Source organism: Lissotriton vulgaris, chromosome 4_1 (assembly GCF_964263255.1).
Source record: "Lissotriton vulgaris chromosome 4_1, aLisVul1.2, whole genome shotgun sequence".
Taxonomy (NCBI): Eukaryota; Metazoa; Chordata; class Amphibia; order Caudata; family Salamandridae; genus Lissotriton; species Lissotriton vulgaris.
The window spans coordinates 487,906,359-487,926,931 of NC_141691.1; positions in this window are offsets into that span (position 1 = coordinate 487,906,359).

A 20,573-nucleotide genomic window follows, 5' to 3' on the forward strand; every position below is an offset into this window, starting at 1 on the left:
TTCGCGATGATGGTGCGAGGGGGCGCGCCCGGCTGTGGTTGTGGGCCCAACGTGCGGTGCGCCCGTTCCACGATAAACATGGGAGAAAAGGCCTCCTCCCCGAGCAAAATCTTCAACAGTTTCTCTACATAGAGTTCCATTTTGCCGGTCTGGGTGGTTTCCGCCACTCCCGTGATGCGGATATTAGATCTGCGCGAACGCGCCTCCAAATCCTCTGTCTTATCTCGAATTACCTGGAGGAGTCTGCGGAATTGTTTCCTATCCTTGTCCCATTCGGTTTGCACCTCCTCCGCCTCCGTGAGACGCCGTTCCGCCATGTCCAGGCGCTCCGCGTGCTTGTCGACCCGTTCCGCCATGCGGTCCATACGGTACGACAGCGCATCTATTTTAGAGCCAACAGACGCGATACTGTCCTGTATGCCCTTTTCCATGGCAGCTAGCATGTCCCGCAGCTCAGTGGTCGCCGGGCCAGTCGCCGTGGCCCCCTTCGGGAATGCTTCCGAGGCCGGTGCATCCGATCCTTTCGGCCGACGCCGATCGAAGGAGAGTTTTGCCTGCGTGGCGTCGTTCTTCCCCATGGTCGTCTCAGGCAGTGGGCGGACGCGGGAATGTTGTACTCCTCACTCCCTCAAGTCGGCTGGGATAGCGTTTGAGTCTCTCCTGGCGGCGATCCGAGGCTTCTAGACCGGAGTTGGCAGCGCCAAATACTCAAGATGGCACCCGTGAGGAGGGGCCAGCAGCCGATCACCACTCTAGCAAAGTCTGCACTCGGCCCTGGACGAAATCAGTACAAAAGTCTAAGCACCAGATCCACAACTCAGGAGCGGGGAGGGCCGTAGGTACACCGGCACACACCGGGTCTGATGTGCGCCTGCAACCACTCCGCTGCCGCGGGGTCACCACCACGTTGCTCAAAAACACAGCTTCTGCGCCGCCAAGGGCCCACTTCGTTTGAGGGCAAATGTTCAAGAAGGGGGGTGGCAGCCAAGGAGGGGAGGGCGCACCCGCGCCGGTCAAGAAAATGTCTGGTCTCGGCCCGTCTGATCACCACTCCGTCTCTACCGGGCTCCGCGGCCGCACGTCGGGTGTCGTCGCTCTGCCCGCCCTCCAGGATAGCCCGAGGCGTCAGGCCCAGTCCGCAGCCGCCGGGCCGCCAAAAATCCCCGCTGCAATCCACTCGGGGGAACTCGCCCGCCAGGGTCAGGAAGCCTCTCACTGATGCCTTGGGGTCTCAGTGGGTGTAGAAGAGCCGAATGTGGAAGGTTGGACACTTCAAAGGATAAATTAGCAGGATTTTTCCGGGGCTAAGGCGAGGAGCCGAAGGCTCACGCGTCCCCCATCAACGCTGGCTAGCTCCGCCCCCCCTGGCACTTTGCAGCTTTGAACATACAATTAAGTCTTGATTTAGATCTTGGATTTGCAACTGGCACAATTCACAAATTCTCTTCTCTCTAGGTGTTTTAGCCCAGATGCCAGTAACATCTCTTAGAGGCAGCAGATTGAGTCTGGGCCGCAAGTGCCATCTGCATGGCTATCTCCAACCTCCTTCGGAATCCTAGTGTCCCTGCTGTTAGGCATCCCAAGGTCCACTGTTGTTGCAATCAACACCCCTTCTTCAGGCCTCCAATGGAACCGCGGGTGATGTCCAGTGGCGTAACACAACTACAGGGGTTCCCCTGCAGAGGGCCCCCAAACACCAGACCCAGTCCAGGGGGTTCCCATGCCAGAGACATGCCAGTGCCTAAGGGGGCCCCAGGGTTTGGGGGCTGCATGGGCTTTTGTTAATTGAATGTTCCAGCTCAATTACTCAGCCTTTTGACCTCCAGCACAGAACCTACTTCCTCATTTTCCACTTCAAACGTTGCTGGCCCATCGAATGGGTGCTTTTTTGTGTCCTTCAGTCTCACTGGTGGGCATCCTGATACAAAGCACTCATCACCCCTTTCTGCAGCACCAAACTCTCTCAACAGCCTGGTGTTTTGCAAGCGATAAAGTATGTTGACTGTTCAGATCACACACACAAACAAGCAGTTCTCAAGAAAAACACCACAAGCTGACTTATCCTATTAAATCATGAGAAATTATTTTTAGGACATTGCAGGAAGCTGTAGGCCAAAACAGACATACATGAGACTGTTAAGAAAATACTAACAGTAAAATTGTACAGATTTATAAAATATAACATGTATACTGCTGGTACTGCGACAAAACCGGCGGTCCGATTAGGATCAAGCGCCTAAAAATCCCGACCGAGGTGGAACAACACCACAAAAGCCCGACCGTAGCGGGCAAAGCTGATTCAAAATCCGTCCGCGTCGGTTGGTTTTTCTGCAGAAACACACTAAACTGCCGCCAGGCCAGTGGAGTGACCGCATGGAAAATTACGATTCCCTTGATGTGACAATGGTATGTTCTGCTGTTTCCAACCACAGCGATCACAAACAGTGATGAATGGGAGAGCCAGTGGAAGGGCTGTTGCGTACCCACCGTTGCGTAGGCTCCGTGACAAATATGGTGGCCGACAAAAAAAACACACCACAAGGCCACCAAGTGCACACATCAAACTAGTTCTGCCCCCAGACCACCTAACACACCCAAATGACACATCTCCATGGCAACTTCAAAAATACAAATCCTGGGACAACCCACACAACACACCTGACAGCAATACACCATTTTGAGTATAAAAACCAGCTCCTTCCCTGACCAGAATCTTTTGCACTACTCTAGCCCTGAAGGAAGTGGAACCAAACCGTGCCCCACATTGGATAGGCAAACCACCAAACATCTCACCAGCACCACAACACACACACACTCACACACTCACCACCCCACCACCCTCACAACTGCACCTCAAAACATTTGCACATCACACACCATGGCACTAAAGAAAATGCCCAAATTCACAGAGTGAGTTGTCAATCATGGTAGATGAGATAATCAGAGTAGAACCACAATTGTTTAGTCACCTGGTCCAACAGACACCATTAGCCACAAGAGCACAAATGTGGGAAAGGATAGTCGATAAGGTCAATGCAGTAGATACCACCCCGCGCTCCAAGCAGGAAATCATGAAGTGGTGGTATGACCTGAAGAGGGTTGTGAAACAGAAGAACAAGAACCGTCAGCTGGCTCAGATGACTGGAAGTGGCCTTCCCATTTCACCAAAAATATTCTGTGCATGGGAGGAGAGGATGCTTGTCACACTGTATTCGGAGAATCCTAATGGAATAGCCGGGGGAGTGCAGGCTGGTAAGGACAAACATATGTACACAATTACACTGCTATGTACTGTCTTGCACAACCACAAAGCTACACCTCCTAGGCCAGCACCACAACTCCCAACGGGCACCCCTGCCCCACCCCTGAGCAGGATGTAGCACTTCCCCCCTCACCCAGAGACATGTGGCAGCCATTGTATTACAACAAACAAACTTACAGGTAGGTAGTCATCTTCACAGGGAGGGCTGTTTGGGAGTGGGAAGCCTGTACCACAACTCACAAAAGGCACCCCAGTCCCACCCCTGAGCAGGATAGAACACACAAACATACAGCCAGATGCATGTGTCAGCCATTGTATTGTTCACATTCACCTAACAGACAGGTAGCCATCTTCACAGGGAGGGCAGTTTGGGTGGCCTGCAACACAACTCCCAGCAGACACCCCTGTCCAAACCCTGAGCAACTACACTAATTGTACACTTGTCCACTTTTCACACAGCGAGTACCTCCAAAACAATCTCTGACTATGTGAATGCCTAAAGGGATCTGGCCACATCTTGCATGAGCAGCCCTGAGAGTAGTTCATACAGCATATGTGTGAAACTGCAACAGTACTGTCTCCTACGTGTCTGCTGTTCCTGCAACACCTTCTTGCATAGGTTGAACAGGGCGCACATCAACAACACAATGATCACAGTCTGTGTATAAATAACAAGAGTGTGCATGAGCCAAGCAAAGTAGACAGTGACATATGCACAATGTTTAGTCAGACATTCATCACCGTGAGCTGCTCAGCCCGAACGCACATTGAAATGTGTACCCATTGGAGAGTCCATCACAACACTGTTCTTTGTACATGCCCAGCAATATCATAAGTGACATGTGAGGGAGTACATGCCAATGTCTACAATCATTTACACCAACATGGCATGTGTAGTCAGCAGTGGGGTAAATGTTACATTGGCATTATGTGCACAATCTTGTGCCATTAATCATGTGTCTACTGTGCACTGTTGAGAATTGGCCATTGGCCATTCACACAACATTATGTGTCCATAGGTGCTGTGAAAGTGCTTCACCACCCAAATCAACGTCACTGGCACCAATGTATAGCAGCCATATCGCAGAAGCGACCACCTGGTCCCAGCGGTGTATCACTGCCAATGCCAAAGCCACACTTGTGTAGTGATAGATATTTACTTATGGTCAAATGGCAGTTGGCATGCTCTGCCGCCCAAATCCCAGTCACTGGCTCCAATGTATAGCAGCCATATCGCGGTAGCGACCTCCTGGCCTCAGCGGTGTGTCACTGCCAATGGCAAAGCCACACTCACGGTAGTGACATATATATATATATATTACCTACTGGCGGTCGCCAGTAGGTAGTTATAGTTAGGATTTTTTTCAATGTTAAATCTCAAAATTCTATTTGGAATAACTTTGGCACCGGTTGACGAATCTGCCTGAAAATTTCCTGAAAATGGCCTCGTCGAGCTCCGGTTCTTCCTTGAAAGTTTGGGGGGGATACGTCAAGCGGGGGCCGAGCTAAAAGGGGGGTCCCAAAACGCGTTTTCCCCATGTTAATTTCCATAGGGCGGTCGATTTCACTTTTAGCTCGAACGGCTGAATGGATTTCCACCAAACTTGGCAAAATTGTAGGGACTGGTAGCCTGATGTGCCTTTGCTATGTCTCAAGATATGTGCTCCAGTGGATTTTGAGTAATTTAGGTTCAAAAAAATATATATATCTATAGGCGCTCTCCGGTGCGCGCACCGGAGTGCGCTACTGGCGCGACACGCGACTTGCGCGCAGAAAGCTGATTGGCTCTTGGGTGTCTGTAAACATTCTAAACAGTCTGGAGCGGCCGCCATCTTGTGTCTCGGTAAAATCGAGAAACAAGGGGTTTGAAAAAAAAAGGGGCAAATGACCATAAGGGGGAAGAGTAGACCCCCTCTGACCCCCTAGGTTTGATGTGGGGGCTAAAATAGGGTCCTGCGGGGCATTACATTTTTTATTTTTTTTTTCGTTTTGCGCGGGGTCAGCGCATGGTACGCGCACCGGGGAGCGAAGCACGGGGAAAATCCAGGACCATATTTATGAAGGCCTTGCGCTGCCAGTTTTGCGCCGCCTGTGCGTCAATTTTTGTGATGCACCAGCGGTGTAAAAAAATGCGCATTGTTACGCTATATTTAAAAAGTGACGCATCTATCTTGATGCGTCACTTTTTAAATATAGTGCAACGAGGCACATTTTTTTACACTGCTGGTGCGATGCGTCACTTTTCTGTGCGCACTCCTTATGACATTCCAGATGTGTCATATTTAATGTATGACGAATCATGTTGCAAGGAGTTACAGATACGTCAGTATTTCTGACATATCTGTAAACATAAAAGTGACGCGAGGCAGGCGCAAGATTTTGACGCAACAGCATCCTAAAAGTGACGCAGAGAAATCTTATAGATTTCAGTACGTCGTTATTTCCAAGCTTTTTGCGGGGGAATGCCCCCTCTGCATACATTATACCTGACGCAGATATAATGTGGCGCAGAGTTTTAAAAAGTGACCCATGTACCTAGAGGCGTCACTTTTTAAAAATAGCGTCAGGTATAATGCATGCAGAGGGGGTGTTCCCCCGCAAAAAGCTTGGTAATAACGACGCAGTGAAATCTTTGAGATTTCACTGCGTCACTTCTAGGATGCTGTTGCGTCAAAATCTTGCGCCTGCTTCACAGCAGACCTTTCACATGGTGCTTTTTCCATGTGAAAGGACACATTACTGGAGTTGCGTCACTTTTGTGACGCACTCCAGCAATGCGTTACTTGGAATGTCATAAGGAGTGCGCACAGAAAAGTGACGCATCGCACCAGTGGTGTAAAAAAATGCACCTCGTTGCGCTATATTTAAAAAGTGACGCATCTAGGTAGATGGGTCACTTTTAAAAATCCTGCGCCACATTATATCTGCGTCAGGTATAATGCATGCAGAGGGGGTGTTCCCCCGCAAAAAGCTTTGTAATAGCGACGCAGTGAAATCTTTGAGATTTCACAGCGTCACTTTTAGGATGCTGTTGCGTCAAAATCTTGCGCCTGCTTCACAGCAGACCTTTCACATGGTGCTTTTTCCATGTGAAAGGACACATTACTGGAGTTGCGTCACTTTTGTGACGCACTCCAGCAATGCGTTACTTTTGTGTTTACAGATACGTCAGAAATACTGACATATCTGTAACTCCTTGCGACATGATTCCTCATACATTAAATATGACATATCTGGAATGTCATAAGGAGTGCGCACAGAAAAGTGACGCATTGTACCAGTGGTGTAAAAAAATGCGCCTCGTTGCGCTATATTTAAAAAGTGACGCATCTAGGTAGATGGGTCACTTTTTAAAATCCTGCGCCACATTATATCTGCGTCAGGTATAATGCATGCAGAGGGGGTGTTCCCCCGCAAAAAGCTTTGTAATAGCGACGCAGTGAAATCTTTGAGATTTCACTGCGTCACTTTTAGGATGCTGTTGCGTCAAAATCTTGCGCCTGCTTCACAGCAGACCTTTCATATGGTGCTTTTTCCATGTGAAAGGACACATTACTGGAGTTGCGTCACTTTTGTGACGCACTCCAGCAATGCGTTACTTTTGTGTTTACAGATACGTCAGAAATACTGACATATCTGTAACTCCTTGCGAATTGATAAGTCATAAATTAAATATGACATATCTGGAATGTCATAAGGAGTGCTCACAGAAAAGTGACGCATCGTACCAGTGGTGTAAAAAAATGCGCCTCGTTGCGCTATATTTAAAAAGTGACGCATCTAGGTAGATGGGTCACTTTTTAAAATCCTGCGCCACATTATATCTGCGTCAGGTATAATGCATGCAGAGGGGGTGTTCCCCCGCAAAAAGCTTTGTAATAGCGATGCAGTGAAATCTTTGAGATTTCAGTGCGTCACTTTTAGGATGCTGTTGCGTCAAAATCTTGCGCCTGCTTCACAGCAGACCTTTCACATGGTGCTTTTTCCATGTGAAAGGACATATTACTGGAGTTGCGTCACTTTTGTGACGCACTCCAGCAATGCGTTACTTTTGTGTTTACAGATACGTCAGAAATACTGACATATCTGTAACTCCTTGCAAATTGATTAGTCATATATTAAATATGACATATCTGGAATGTCATAAGGAGTGCGTCCAGAAAAGTGACGCATCGCTGTTTTCACGTAGCAATGCGTCACTTTTCAGAAATGAGGCCTCCAGTTTATTCACTGTGTCACCTCTACGACCCTTTCTTGCGTCAATACGTCCCTTTTGCATACATTACACCTGACGTAGGAATAATGTGGCACAGGGGTTTACAAAGTGATGTATTTACCAAGGAACACCACTTTGTAAATATGAATAAATAAGGTGCATTTTTTATTGGAATGTTGTGTCACAAAAAGTGATGCTTTGGTGGCGTTAAAGTGACGCTTGGCTTCATAAATAAGGCCTTCTACTTTCAACTCCAGCAATGCATCTTTTCTTACCCTTCCACACCCCTCCTTTTCAACATTTTCTTTGAATATCAACATTCCCCATATTCATTCTTCTTCTCATAACTTTCTTTTCTAACACTCACCTTCTTTCAGTCCTCCTACTTCACTTCTTTTTTTCTCTCATACCTTTCTGTTCTTTCTTACTCATTCTCCTTTCAATTATCAATGCACTATATTTCACTTACTCTTCATTTTTTTAAGAATATAGCTCTTTGATGAGAATTGAAGGTAGTTCTGAAAAGAACTTTTGGTTTTCTTCTTTTAACTGAACAGGAACAAAAACAGGGAATGGAAACTGCTCAACAGGAGCAAAAAGAACAAAAAAAATTAGGGGTGGAAAGGGCAGCGATGGTTTTCTAATGCTCGAACCATGAGCTGGACACTTTGTTCTCCAAAGGTAAGCAGTTGATTGCAGTATCTGCATCTGAGGACACCATGGTTAAAAGCAGGTTGTATGTTTGGCACCTGCTCCTGCGATTGCCCTCTCCCAGAAGAAGTTGCTCCTCCGGTTGATGTAGAGGCCCCATCTCTGGGAACCTCTTGTGCCAGAGCCCTGACACTTTCCCGGGCAAAATTCTGGGGGTGCCTCCTCTCCACATGTCGGATCATCGTAAAGTTCCCAAAAGAGTACTTTTTTTTGGGGTCACCCCGTGACAGGACCTGTTTGCAGATCCTGCACTCCACTTTTGGTGCATTCACCTTCTTCTGGTCAGCTGGAATCTTAAAAAATTTCCATATGAAATGTTCCTTCACCTTTGGGGTAGGAGGCTCTTCATTGATGAACTCAGGTTCATCCTCACTGCTGGATTCTCTGGCAGCCATGGTAAATCACAAAAGATCCAGGTGCAAAAAACAGGTCTTTCAGTCACAAAAGTGAAAGAAGAAGTGAAGGAAATGGGTGGGGATTTCATTCATTGTAAAAAAAACTGTTAGCAACCAATGAAAAGTGTTATTTTAGGGTCGCATGACCCGACGCGTTTACGCTGCGCGCTCCGGAGCACTTCCGGGTGCGTTTACGCAGCGCGATCGTAGGCGCTTCCGGGGCGCAAACGTGGCGCGATCGTAGGCGCTTCTGGGTGCTTTTACGCGGCGCGAACGTAGGCGCTTCCGAGGGCACTTACGTTGCGCGCCGAAGTGACGTCATCAAACTTTTACAGAAATGCATAATCATTTTCATTATAAAAAAAAACTGATTTTATTAGTATAGTACTAAATGTTTTGCATTATTATTAACTTTTCATTCATATTTTTTTTCACGAACGACAGTAGCGCTCTGGGTGCGCATTCAGGTGAGCTCACCGGAAAGCTTACCGGAGAGCTTAGCTGAAAGCTTCCCGGAGCGCGCACCCAGAGCGCAAAAGAAAAAAAAAAAAAAAAATGAATACTTACAAAAAAACAGCAAATTGTAAAAAAAAAAAAAGGTTAGAAACTTGATATAGAAAGGAATTAGCATTTAAAAAGCCTATGAAATTCACTGAAAAAACCATAGGTTTCACACCAGTTATAGTTAGGAATTAGCATTTAAAAAACCTATTAAATTCACTGAAAAAACCATAGGTTTCACACCAGTTATAGTTAGCTGGAAATTTTACTGATATAAAACCATTGAAATTCCCACGTTATAGTTAGTCGGACTCACTATAACTTGCGCGTGCAATGCACTGCTGATGACATCACATATTACATCACTCATGACATGGTCAGTTACATCACTCATGACATCACTGATGACACCATCCTTGTGACACAGTGACAGACCTCCTTTCACTGTAAAGTAACCTTTGAAACACATATTCAAAAATAGAAACTAACATTAACAAAAAAGTGGATATACCCATACCAGTTACAACAACCAATTCAGTAATTTCACCATCTATATACAAATTCACACATTCACCAACAGTTTTATGTATTCACTCATACATATACTCACTCATCATATGTAGTGATACCCCTATTCATTCTGTTACACACCGACAGTCATCAAAAACTTACTCATACATATACTCACACATGCAAATAAACTAATAAACATCCATTTATTTGCATATACAGCTATACACACATTAGCACATTACTTCTAAGAAAACTTACACATACTTACTCTCTTAAACAATCACTTATAGAAACACATACTTATTTAAACAGGAACTCTTTCAATCTCTCACTCTCACATATACTTACTTATATACATCAATTCTCATATATACAAGATTAAAACATATGTAGTTACTCATAAAGACACTAGTGAGAGAGGCATTCACTCTCTAACACACACATATACACACTCATCCACCCATACAATCCTACACAAATGCTGTCTTCAAAACACATACAAACAGTGAGTCAGTCATTGATGCATCTATGTGCTAAGTAACAGCCCCACCAAACCATACAGACACTCATACTGATACTAAAAAAACATCTAATAACCCATATACACACACATGTAGCTACTCACCAACCCATGCAGCCACTTATACACAAAGTAAAACACTGATACATATATTTAAATATTTAAACATTACTCACTAATATATGTACTCACTAAGATACACTTAATAAGCCAGTTAACCAATCAATTTTTTTAAAAAAAACATCCATTTAGACACTTATTTAAACATTTATTCTTCCATCGACCTTAACATATACATATATAAAATATATTTATTTTTCAGAAAGACACACATTCACTGGACGATGTCATCAGTGATGTCATTTGAGATGTCATCAGTGATGTCATGAGTGATGTAACTGACCATGTCATGAGTGATGTAATATGTGATGTCATCAGCAGTGCATTGCACGCTCAAGTTATAGTGAGTCCGACTAACTATAATGTGGGAATTTCAATGGTTTTATATCAGTAAAATTTCCAGCTAACTATAACTGGTGTGAAACCTATGGTTTTTTCAGTGAATTTAATAGGTTTTTTAAATGCTAATTCCTAACTATAACTGGTGTGAAACCTATGGTTCTTTCAGTGAATATATATATATATATATATACATATGTTACAATGGAGGAGGTTGGCATGCTCCTCCACCCAAATCACGGTCACTGGCTCCAATGTATAGCAGCCATATCACAGTACCGATCGCCTGGCCCCTGCGGTGTGCCGCCGCCAATGCCCAAGCTCTTCCAGCCAATGGGAAGCACAATCGCGGAAGCCTAATGCAATTTTGAAAATCGTGGTAGGCATGCTCTGCCATCGTGGGGCTGGTCATTGGATGCAATTGAAAGATGCACGACCGCGGTAGCAATCGTCTGGCCCCTGCGGTGTGTCACCGCCAAGGCCCATGCCCTTACACCAATGGAAAGCACAATCGCGGTAGCCTAATACAATTTTGAAAATCGCAGAAGGCATGCTCGGCCACAGTGGGCCAGTCATCGGATGCAATTGAAAGATGCACGGCCGCAGTAGTGACCACCTGGCCCCTGCGGTGTGTCGCAGCCAATGAGAACCGCAATCGCGGTAGCCTAATGTAATTTTGAAAATCGCGGTAGCTGTGCTCTGCCACCGCGGGCCGGTCATTGGATGCAATTGAAAGATGCACAACTACGATAGCGAACACCTGGCCCCTTTGATGTGTCACCGCCATGGCCCATGCCCTTACCGCCAATGGGAACCACAATTGCGGGAGCCTAATGCAATTTTGAAAATCGCGGTAGGCGTGCTCCGCTTCCGCAGTGCCGGTCATTGGATGCATTTCAAAAAAGCTGACCTGTAACACCAATTGCAGCAGTTTAGACCCACTGAAACTTACCCCAGAGGACTATACATGTGTGGGAGAGAGCCTCACATTTCCACTGCTTCCAGACACTGCTGCCTGACACCCCTCCCCACCAACTGCTGCTGCTTCTGTCTTCAGACACTGTTGCCTGACACCCCTCACCACCAACTGTTGCTGCTCCTGTCTTCACACACTGCTGCCTGACACCCCTCACCACAGACTGCTGCTGCTCCTATCTCCAGACACTGCTGCCTGACACCCCTCACCACCAATAGCTGCTGCTTATGTCTCCTGGACCCAGTGATGTTGAGGACTGAGAAGATCAGGGCCCACGCGTTCTCCACCAAGAAGCTGGAGGTCCCGGTGGACTAGGTGCTCATACAGTATGGGAGGCTATGCGATGCTCCAGATGTCATGGTAAGTGTTTCAGAGTGGAAGTGAGAGTGCAGGGAGTGCACACATTAAGTTGATCTGCTGTAATATGTGCCTGAGAGTGTGGGGTTGTGTCATACACTGCCTAGCATGCTGACTCCAGGGGAAAGGGGTGTGTAGCCTATTTTACACATTTTCCTGCCTGCACATCAGAATGGGAGGGACATGGATTGTTTTGTCAGCCTTACAGTGACGCAGCAAGTTGGTTATGCAGGAGTCACAACATAAATTGCCTGGGTGAATGGATGTGTGGGTCCCTGATGTTCTTCACAGGCTCATCTGTGACATTTCCAGAGGGTACTGATGGAAGTGTGTCTGAGTCAAAATTGCCATCATGTATGGGTCAATAGTATGTTCCGGACTTAAATGCCAGAGGGTGACACTCTTAGTGATAATTTACCTATGATACAGCAGATTGTGTCTCCTCCCACCTCAGGAACCTACATTGGCCCCCTATCCGCCGTAGGATTCAGTTTAAGGCCCTGACACTGGCTTTTAAAGCTCTGCACGGCTCCGGTGCTCATTACATCAGGAGAAGAGTGAGCTTCTACTCTCCTGGCAGAGTCTTAAGATCATCCCATCAGTATTTGATGAGTGTGCCTAAATTTGCACGGTCTCGCAAAGGTGGGCGCTCTTTTCAGGTTCAAGTCGCTCACTTGTGGAACAAACTTCCTGCCACAATGAGGGAATTATCCGATATTTGGTTTTTTGGGAAACAGCTGAAAACGTGGCTATTTCAGCAGTAATTCTTCCTCCCTCTATGAGCTGCCTCTACCTGTTTCCATTAAATCGCTTTGCTCTGCTAGCGCCGGGACACTCTTTTCGAGTAGCTGCACGCTTTATATGTGCTTTATAACATAACATTGTTGTATCTTCGTACAGAGCCCCTTCCATTTCCACCAGCATGTGTACTGACTCGCATGTGTAGGCACTGTTTACGCTCTCACATTGTCCCTTCATGTGACATTTCTGATGCCCAAAGTTGGAACTCAGTGTGAGCCCACGTGTCCTGCACAGTCCCTGCCTAATATGATAAGGACACATCACTAAAAGTACAGAGAGAAACATATGAGGTGTCTGGTAGACTATCCATCAGAGAGCTATCTCAGACCTGTAGATTGCACACAACAGACCTTGTGAGAAGGGTGTGAGTTTGTTAGATCATGTCCCTAAATGTGACCTCCATTACACATTGAGCTATTCACAGGGCAAGGACATTGAGGGCTATGCAGTGTTGGACACAGTGAGCCTGTCCCGAAACATAATTTCCAATGTAATGTATGTCTTGCTTACCCACAAACTGGATAGCAGATGTGGGCACACTACACATAGCTTTCTGTACTGGCATCCTGCATGTGTATGAGATGGGCAGGTACTGTGTCTCCCCTCATACCTGCATGAATGTTTGTATGATTCTCCCATGTTAATGTACTATGTGAGTTGCTGTATTGTGTATGCTAGACATATCTATGAAGTAATGCTGAGTTAGTATCATGCTACTGTACTGAGAGATAGTCGTACATAACCCTGTGTCACTGATTTTTCCCCCTCTTGTCTTCCATTCCTGCATCTCAAAGTCCACCATTTAGGTTGTGTGGAGGGCCATTGCACACAAGGTGCGGGCTCTGGGTGTCTCCAACCGACGGCGCTCACACACTGCAACAAGAGATGGGATGACATCTGCCAGCTGAGCAAAAACATGGCAGAGATGACGCTGGAGCTGCTGCCAACGACTGGAAGGTTGGTGTGCAGGAGTATGAAACCACTAATGGCCCGCATCTTAGCTGTGACACAGCCTGAGCTGGATGCACATTTGAAGGACCATCAGCAGCCAGCTGGGGGTGAGTATTTGGGGAAGGGTGACTTTGATTGTGAGTGGCTGCATGTGTTCCAAGCCTGGGCCAGTGATGAGCTCTGTGATGTTGCTAGTGTGATGCGACGGTTTGTAAGTGGCCTCTGTGTTGTGTGAAGCTGTCATGCATTTTCCCTACCTGTTCTTTCTCATGTCATTGGAGTAATGGCCCTTGACATTGCATTCTGAGTTGTGGCCTTCTGGCATCATCTGCATTGGGGAAGTCAGGGACATCCCATGGAAGGGAACGGCAGTGTGCATCATCTTAGTGTGCTTTCATCAATGTGTGCATTGCCTGACGTCAAAATTGTGAGGACTACACATCTGACACCAATGAGCAACTGTGGTTGAGCCCCAAAGTACGACATGGTTGACGGCATGAGCTCATGGCCATTGTGGACTGATATGATGGGGTCTGCATCTGTGTTGTCCCCTTCTGCTGCCTCCTGATGTGACTGTGGCTCAGGACCTTAGGTTTACTCAGAGGGATTTGTGTGTCCGGTTACACGGAGCCACCGGCAGGCTATTTGGCTGTGTGCTCATCACATGGGTCACTTGCCAAGTGTAAATGATGACACGCAAGATTTGAGTTTGGAATTGAGGTTGCACAATGTTACTGCACAGGGTGGTGTGCAACATGGGTATATCATCATCTTGGTTTGTGCTTTACTTGCATATGATGTTTGTGTTCATGCCACTGAACTGACCTTCCATCTCTGTCTCTTGCAGCATCTACTGTGGGCACAAAAGGACAGGGGACCGTCACCAGTGGTGAGACATCAAGCACGACTGCTACACACGAGCACACTGACACTGATGTGACCAGCGTCTCGGAGGGGGACAGTAGTCTGCTTGAGGAATCACAGCCAGAAACACCAACCTCAACATCAACTGAAATCAGCGGTGACACATCTATGTTGACGGGCACAGGGAGCGGGAACTCTGCCTACTCTTCCACCGCACATCGACCAGTGCCCACCCTCCCAACTACTTCCATTAGTGCTGCACGTGTTCCCACCAGTAGGAAGGGAAGAGTGTCCTACACTCCAGTCACCACTGCCCCTGCCCCTGTCTCCCCTGCTGCCCTCAGTATTGAGGCTGTGGACCTTTTTTTACCAGCTGTGTGTGGGCCAGACAACTTTCCTCAATGCCTTCCTGGACCATGACAAAACGTTGGCACAGGTAGTTGCCTTCATGGAGTGGATTCATTCAGACAAGGGTAGGCTACACCGGACAGTCCAGTCTTTGTCCTCCACAGTGATGGGAGCCATTCAGCTGTCACAGGTTCAGAGTACAGCTCCAGTACCTTTGGCCACCACCCTGCCAGTGCCTACATCTGACGAGAGTTACCACACACCACAGACCTCAGGCTCAAGATACAGCACACGCAGCACACAACAGCAGCAGCCCAAGCGGGCCAGAGCGCAGACACCATCCCCAAAAAAATCCAAGGTCACCCCAGAGCACAAAGGCAAAAGCCCTTCAGCTAACACTCAAGGGCATAAAGCCATAAAGCAGGCCTCAGGCTCACATGCCTCAGAGGCATCCTCAGCCAAGGACTCTCCTGTCCCAAAAGTGTCTCGCAAAGAAAAGCAGACAGTTGCTGTGTCTGTTAAGAAGAGTCCACATAAAAAGTGCTCCAAGTCATATTAACCCACAACCTCAACTTCCATCCACACCCATGTCAAGCAGGGAAAGGAGGGCACTGTAGGGGGTACCCCCGGTCAACAGGGGGTGAAGGGGCAAAGGCAAGGCCAGGCCAAGCGTACCGCTGGATCCAGCATGTCCCCAGAGAGAGGGCCACCGGCTGCACCTGATGCAGCTTTGGTGGAATGTGTGCCTGTTGTGGCCGCCCCACCTCCCACTCCTACCAAGAAAAAAAAGCCATTTAGACTCCCCAAGAAGTGGAAAGGCACCTCTCCACATTCTCCCATACACACTGTATCTCACGGCAGCATGTCTCCGCTTCCATGCATCCCCCTCGCCACCCGTTCCAAGCAGCCATCTGAACAAAGCCACTGATGCCTCTACCTCAGCAAGTCATCTCTCTCCCAGGTCCAGTCCTACACCTGGCCCAGACACTCAGCCACCTCCCAGTCAGACATGTCCCCCTCACAAACCTGTCTCACACAGCAGTGCCTGGAATGCCCATTGTTATCCCCCTAACTGTGTTGCTGACCATGGCAGTGAACAGTTTAACCCATTCCCTGTGCAGTCTCTCATGCACACATATACCTACTCTGAACTTTGTACTGGCCACTGTCCTTGCTGTTCATTGCTGTGTTTGCCCATTCCCTGTGCAGCTTCACATGCACCTATTCGGCACTTTTTACTGGCCACTGGCCTTGCTGTTCCTTACTGTGTTTGCTCATTCCCTGTGCAGCTTCTCATGTACGCACTCTGCACTTTGTACTGGCCACTGGCCTTGCTGTTCCTTAGTGTGTTTGCCCATTCCCTGTGCAGGATCTCATGCACACATGTACCTAATTTTAACTTTGTACTGGCCACTGGTCTCGCTTTTGTCTACTTTTGATGCCTATCTGTGTAACATTTAATAAAGGCAGTTGCTCCTGTTGTCTGCTTTGTCAGTGTCCTTGCTAAATAAAGGGTTTTATGTGTGGGTATGGTTTAATGCGACACATGCTCTGTATGCCACTTCAACATTGCCAATGGCTTGTTTCACTTTTTTAGGGTTTTGCAGAGGTGACAGGCACTTCAGTTCTTCTTGACTCTGAGGTTTGGGGGTGCAATGATGGTGGTTTGTGATGAACTACTGTTTTCATTTTCATTCTATGGTCAGGTTAGCTAACTTGCACACATGCCATGTTTGGATGCACTCCCAGCACAGAGTGGGATTCTATCAACAGGATTGCCGGCAGGCTGGCCAGGCTATCATGTCTGTGTGATCTTTCTTGATGTGGTAACAGCGGTGTTGGTGTATGGTCATCTTGTGATGGCCAGTCATCCTAGTCACAAAGGTAAATTCAAATGTCTGCACTTGGGTGGTCATGATGTGTGCAGTGTGAAGGGGTAACTTTGTCAGTAGTGTTGATATGTGTGTGCCCCTGCGATGGCAACTGCACACATGTGTCACCCAGGAGTTGAGTGCCTGCAAGTTTGATTTGTCAGCCCTGTGATTGTGTGTGCATGTGGGAGTTGTAGGTTGTGCACTGTGTAGTGTGGTGGTGTGTTCTTGCACTTCTGGGGGACACACTTGTTTCTGGTGCCAATTGTAATAAGCAGAGTGTGTGACTGGCAAGTCAGTGTTGTGTTGTGTTGATCAGCCATGTGTCTTGATATTGTTTGTGCTCACTTTGCAGAACTGCTCAGCCAAACTGACATTGTGGGTGTGTTTTCTCATACATTGCAGCCACTTGAGCCATTTCTGGATCCAGTATGGCATGTGGAGTTTCTACCACCCACTTTCTGTGCTGCTGATGCCTACCCATTGTGAGTGAACACTCCATCTATTTGTGAAAGGTGCACTCCTGCCATGTCCACTACTGACGTACACACCACTTCACTCTCATGTCAGCTATCCCCTTGGGCTACCCGTGTGTGTGCCTCCCCACCACTTCATTTGTTACACTATGCTTTGTGGTGCTGATCTGTGCACACTCAGGACAGTTTCCCAATTGGTTATGTGTGATTTTCTTGTACTGGTTTGAAGACAGGGTTGCTCATATGCAGTGCAACTGGTTGTGCTGCACAGTCTTCTGGTCATGTTGTTTGCACCTGGGTGTCTCAGACTTGTGCATCTGTAGGTGATGGGTGAGCTGTATTTGTGTTTGCTGAGGTACTGCTACCCTTCCTGACTAGATGTTGTCTGTGTGCTGTGGTGATTTGTGTTCAGGGGGTTCATGTTGTGGCACTCAGATCTGTGTGCTACAGGTTTGGTTGTTGTGCACACACTGCTTGTTGTGCATGCAGTGCTGTGAGTGTATGTTGCCTTGTAATTGCCTGGTGTGCATCCCCTAATGTACAGCTGTGTGTGCAGTGTTTGGCCTGTGTTGTGTCTTTCAGCGGACAGGTGCCCTGCGTGTGATGCTCTATTTGCATGTCATTGTGTGTGAGTTGTTTGTGCATTGTGATGCATTCAGATGTGTGTTGCAAGTGTAGTGTGCATTACTTGTGTGTCTGTCACATGCAGCAAGGTGGATTCTTGTCCCTGAGCTTGTTTTGAGTGCACCTTGGTGGTTTCTCCTCTTATATCTGACCTGTCACTTGTCAGGATTGTGCATGTGCATGCATGTGGTACACTATTGCACCATGTTGACTTGATGGGTGGTGTGGTATATCTGGCTGTGTTTTCTTATTGTCCCATTGCTCCCAGTTTGTGTCCATGATTGTTTTGAGATGACACACTTCTTGCCTGTGTTGGGGTATGGTGTCTATGCATTGGTCCAAAGTGAAGATGTTGTGTACTCCTGTTCTGTCTGGGGTCCCTTTGCCTTTCCACTGTTTGTCTGGCCATATGTGGGCTTGTTGTACTTCTGTGTATGTTGTTTGTGAGGTTTGTGTTTGGCTATTGTTTCTGTACCAGCATTACTTCAGGCATCCTTGAGTGTGTGCGATGTTTGTGGATGCACCCTAGGGAGTGTGATTGTTTGTCAGTGTATTCACAGGACATTATTTGCACCATTCTGTGTTTGGCACTAGTGTTGAGTGGTGCAGGTGTGAGGTGGGTGGAGGAGGGGTATTTGTGAAGGATCCAAGTTATGTTTGACAGTCATGGAGTATGTCAATGGGCTCTGTGTGTTGTTCTGATGACATCCAGATGTCAAGTGAGTAGATACAGATGTGAGGCTGATCACTGTTTGACTGCAGACACTTCTTATCATCCCTATGTATGGCTGGCCTTGTTGTCTCCTTGAGTTGTTGCACAGAGATCACTGTGGTTTAATTTCACTCACTGTGCCAGCCATGTGTGATTTGTTGGCCTAAGAGTATTGTGATATGTTCCTTCTCTTGCACGTGATGTTCACATGCTTTGTGGCTCGCTCCTTGTCTTCCCATCACTGTCCACCTCACTTTTGGCTATCCCATTTATTGTCCTCCATTGTTGATGGCATCTGGTATGTGTATGTGGCTGTGTGTCAGTGTGGGGTGTGTCTGGGTGACTTGGCAGGCAGTGTGTACAGTTAGGCGATTGTTCATATTCAGTGTGAGTGTTCATTTTGTGATTGGACTCAGTTTGCTTGAAATGAGTGGAGTATGGGTGTGTGGTAGAGGGTTGCCCAGGCTCTGAGCTTCTGTCCTGTGTGTTACTCTTCAGCCCCACCTGCTGAGATTGGCTCCCTGGTTGTTTGGTGTGTGGTTCAGGGTCTGAGTTCACCTGGCTGGTTAGTTGTGCCGGGGGGGAGCACAGGAGGGGCACACATCATGTCTCCTAATGGGTGTGGGCAGCCTAGTGTGTAAAGGGTGTAGTTGGGCCCTGTGAGTCTTCGTGGACTGCCCATGCCTGGCGCTGGCCCAGCCTATTGCATTGTGCACATGTTTGTCACATTCACTACTCACTTGAACACTACGCCTGGTGCTTTCTTTGTGAGGGCTCTCGGTATAGTGACACTGAATTAATGAATCTCGTTGTCTCCACAGCCTTGAGAAAGCCCTGGCTTGATTTGCCACATAGGGGTAAACACGTGTCGGCTGTCTTCTTCTGTAACAACTATCTATAAAAATATCTAATGAGTGAAATGGATTGATAAAGCAATAAATGAATATAAAAAGAACCACCTTCACTCAAACCTAATTAAATTACTATGTTGTGTTTTAGAAAAGGAATTATCCTGTTGTCTAAAAAATACACTCTCTAATAAGATTTGATTTTGATTTGATTTGATTTGATTTGGGATTTATAGAGTGCATAGCTACCCTAAGGCATCCCAGCGCTAGTGACCATAGATCCAGCAAGGTGGGGAAGCAGGGGAGAGGTAATCAAGGGTAATCAGGGGAAGAGCCAGGTTTTTAGTTGCTTCCGGAAGCTAAGGTGATTGTGTTCTCGCCTCAGGGAGAGTGGGAGGGAGTTCCACAATCTGGGGGCATTGTAAGAGAACAGACGACCGCCAGTTCTGGTCTTCCTAATCCTAGGGACGTTCGCGAGAGATAGGGAGTTGGATCTTAGTTGTCTACTTGACTGGTGCGGTTTCAGAAGTGGTCTAAGAATGGGGGGGCCTTCGTCGTGCATTATTCTATGGGAAATGCACAGGGTTTTGAACTTGACCCGTTCTTTCACTGGCAACCAGTGCAGATTTCTGAGGGCTGGTTTGGCCGAGCACCTCGCTTTGGTTCCAGTTAGTATTCTTGCCGCCGCATTTTGTGCACATTGTAGTCTGTGGACTACAGAGGCTGGAGCCCCCAGATACAGATACAGCACATTGCCGTAATCTAATCTGGAGTTCACCAGCCCCTGCATCAGGAGTTTCCTGGATTGGGAGGGGATCAGATGGAGGATCTTTCGTGCCATCTTTATGAGGCCAAAACAGGTTCCCGCAGTTTTCCTGGCTTGAGTCTTGAAACTGAGATCCTGGTCCAGCCATATCCCCAGACTTTTTACCTCGGTTTTGGGGATTGGTGGAGTTCCCATACATGGCGGCCAGGGAAGAGATGTGGGGATTTTGTTCGGATTTCCCAGGAGGAGTATTTCTGATTTATCACCGTTTAGTTTTAACCGGGAGTCACACATCCACTGGTACACCTTCTCTAGACAACTGGATAGATTGGGGAGGGAATTGTCTGATTGGTTGAGGGAAATGACCAGCTGTGTGTCGTCGGCGTACATTATAGTTTTAAT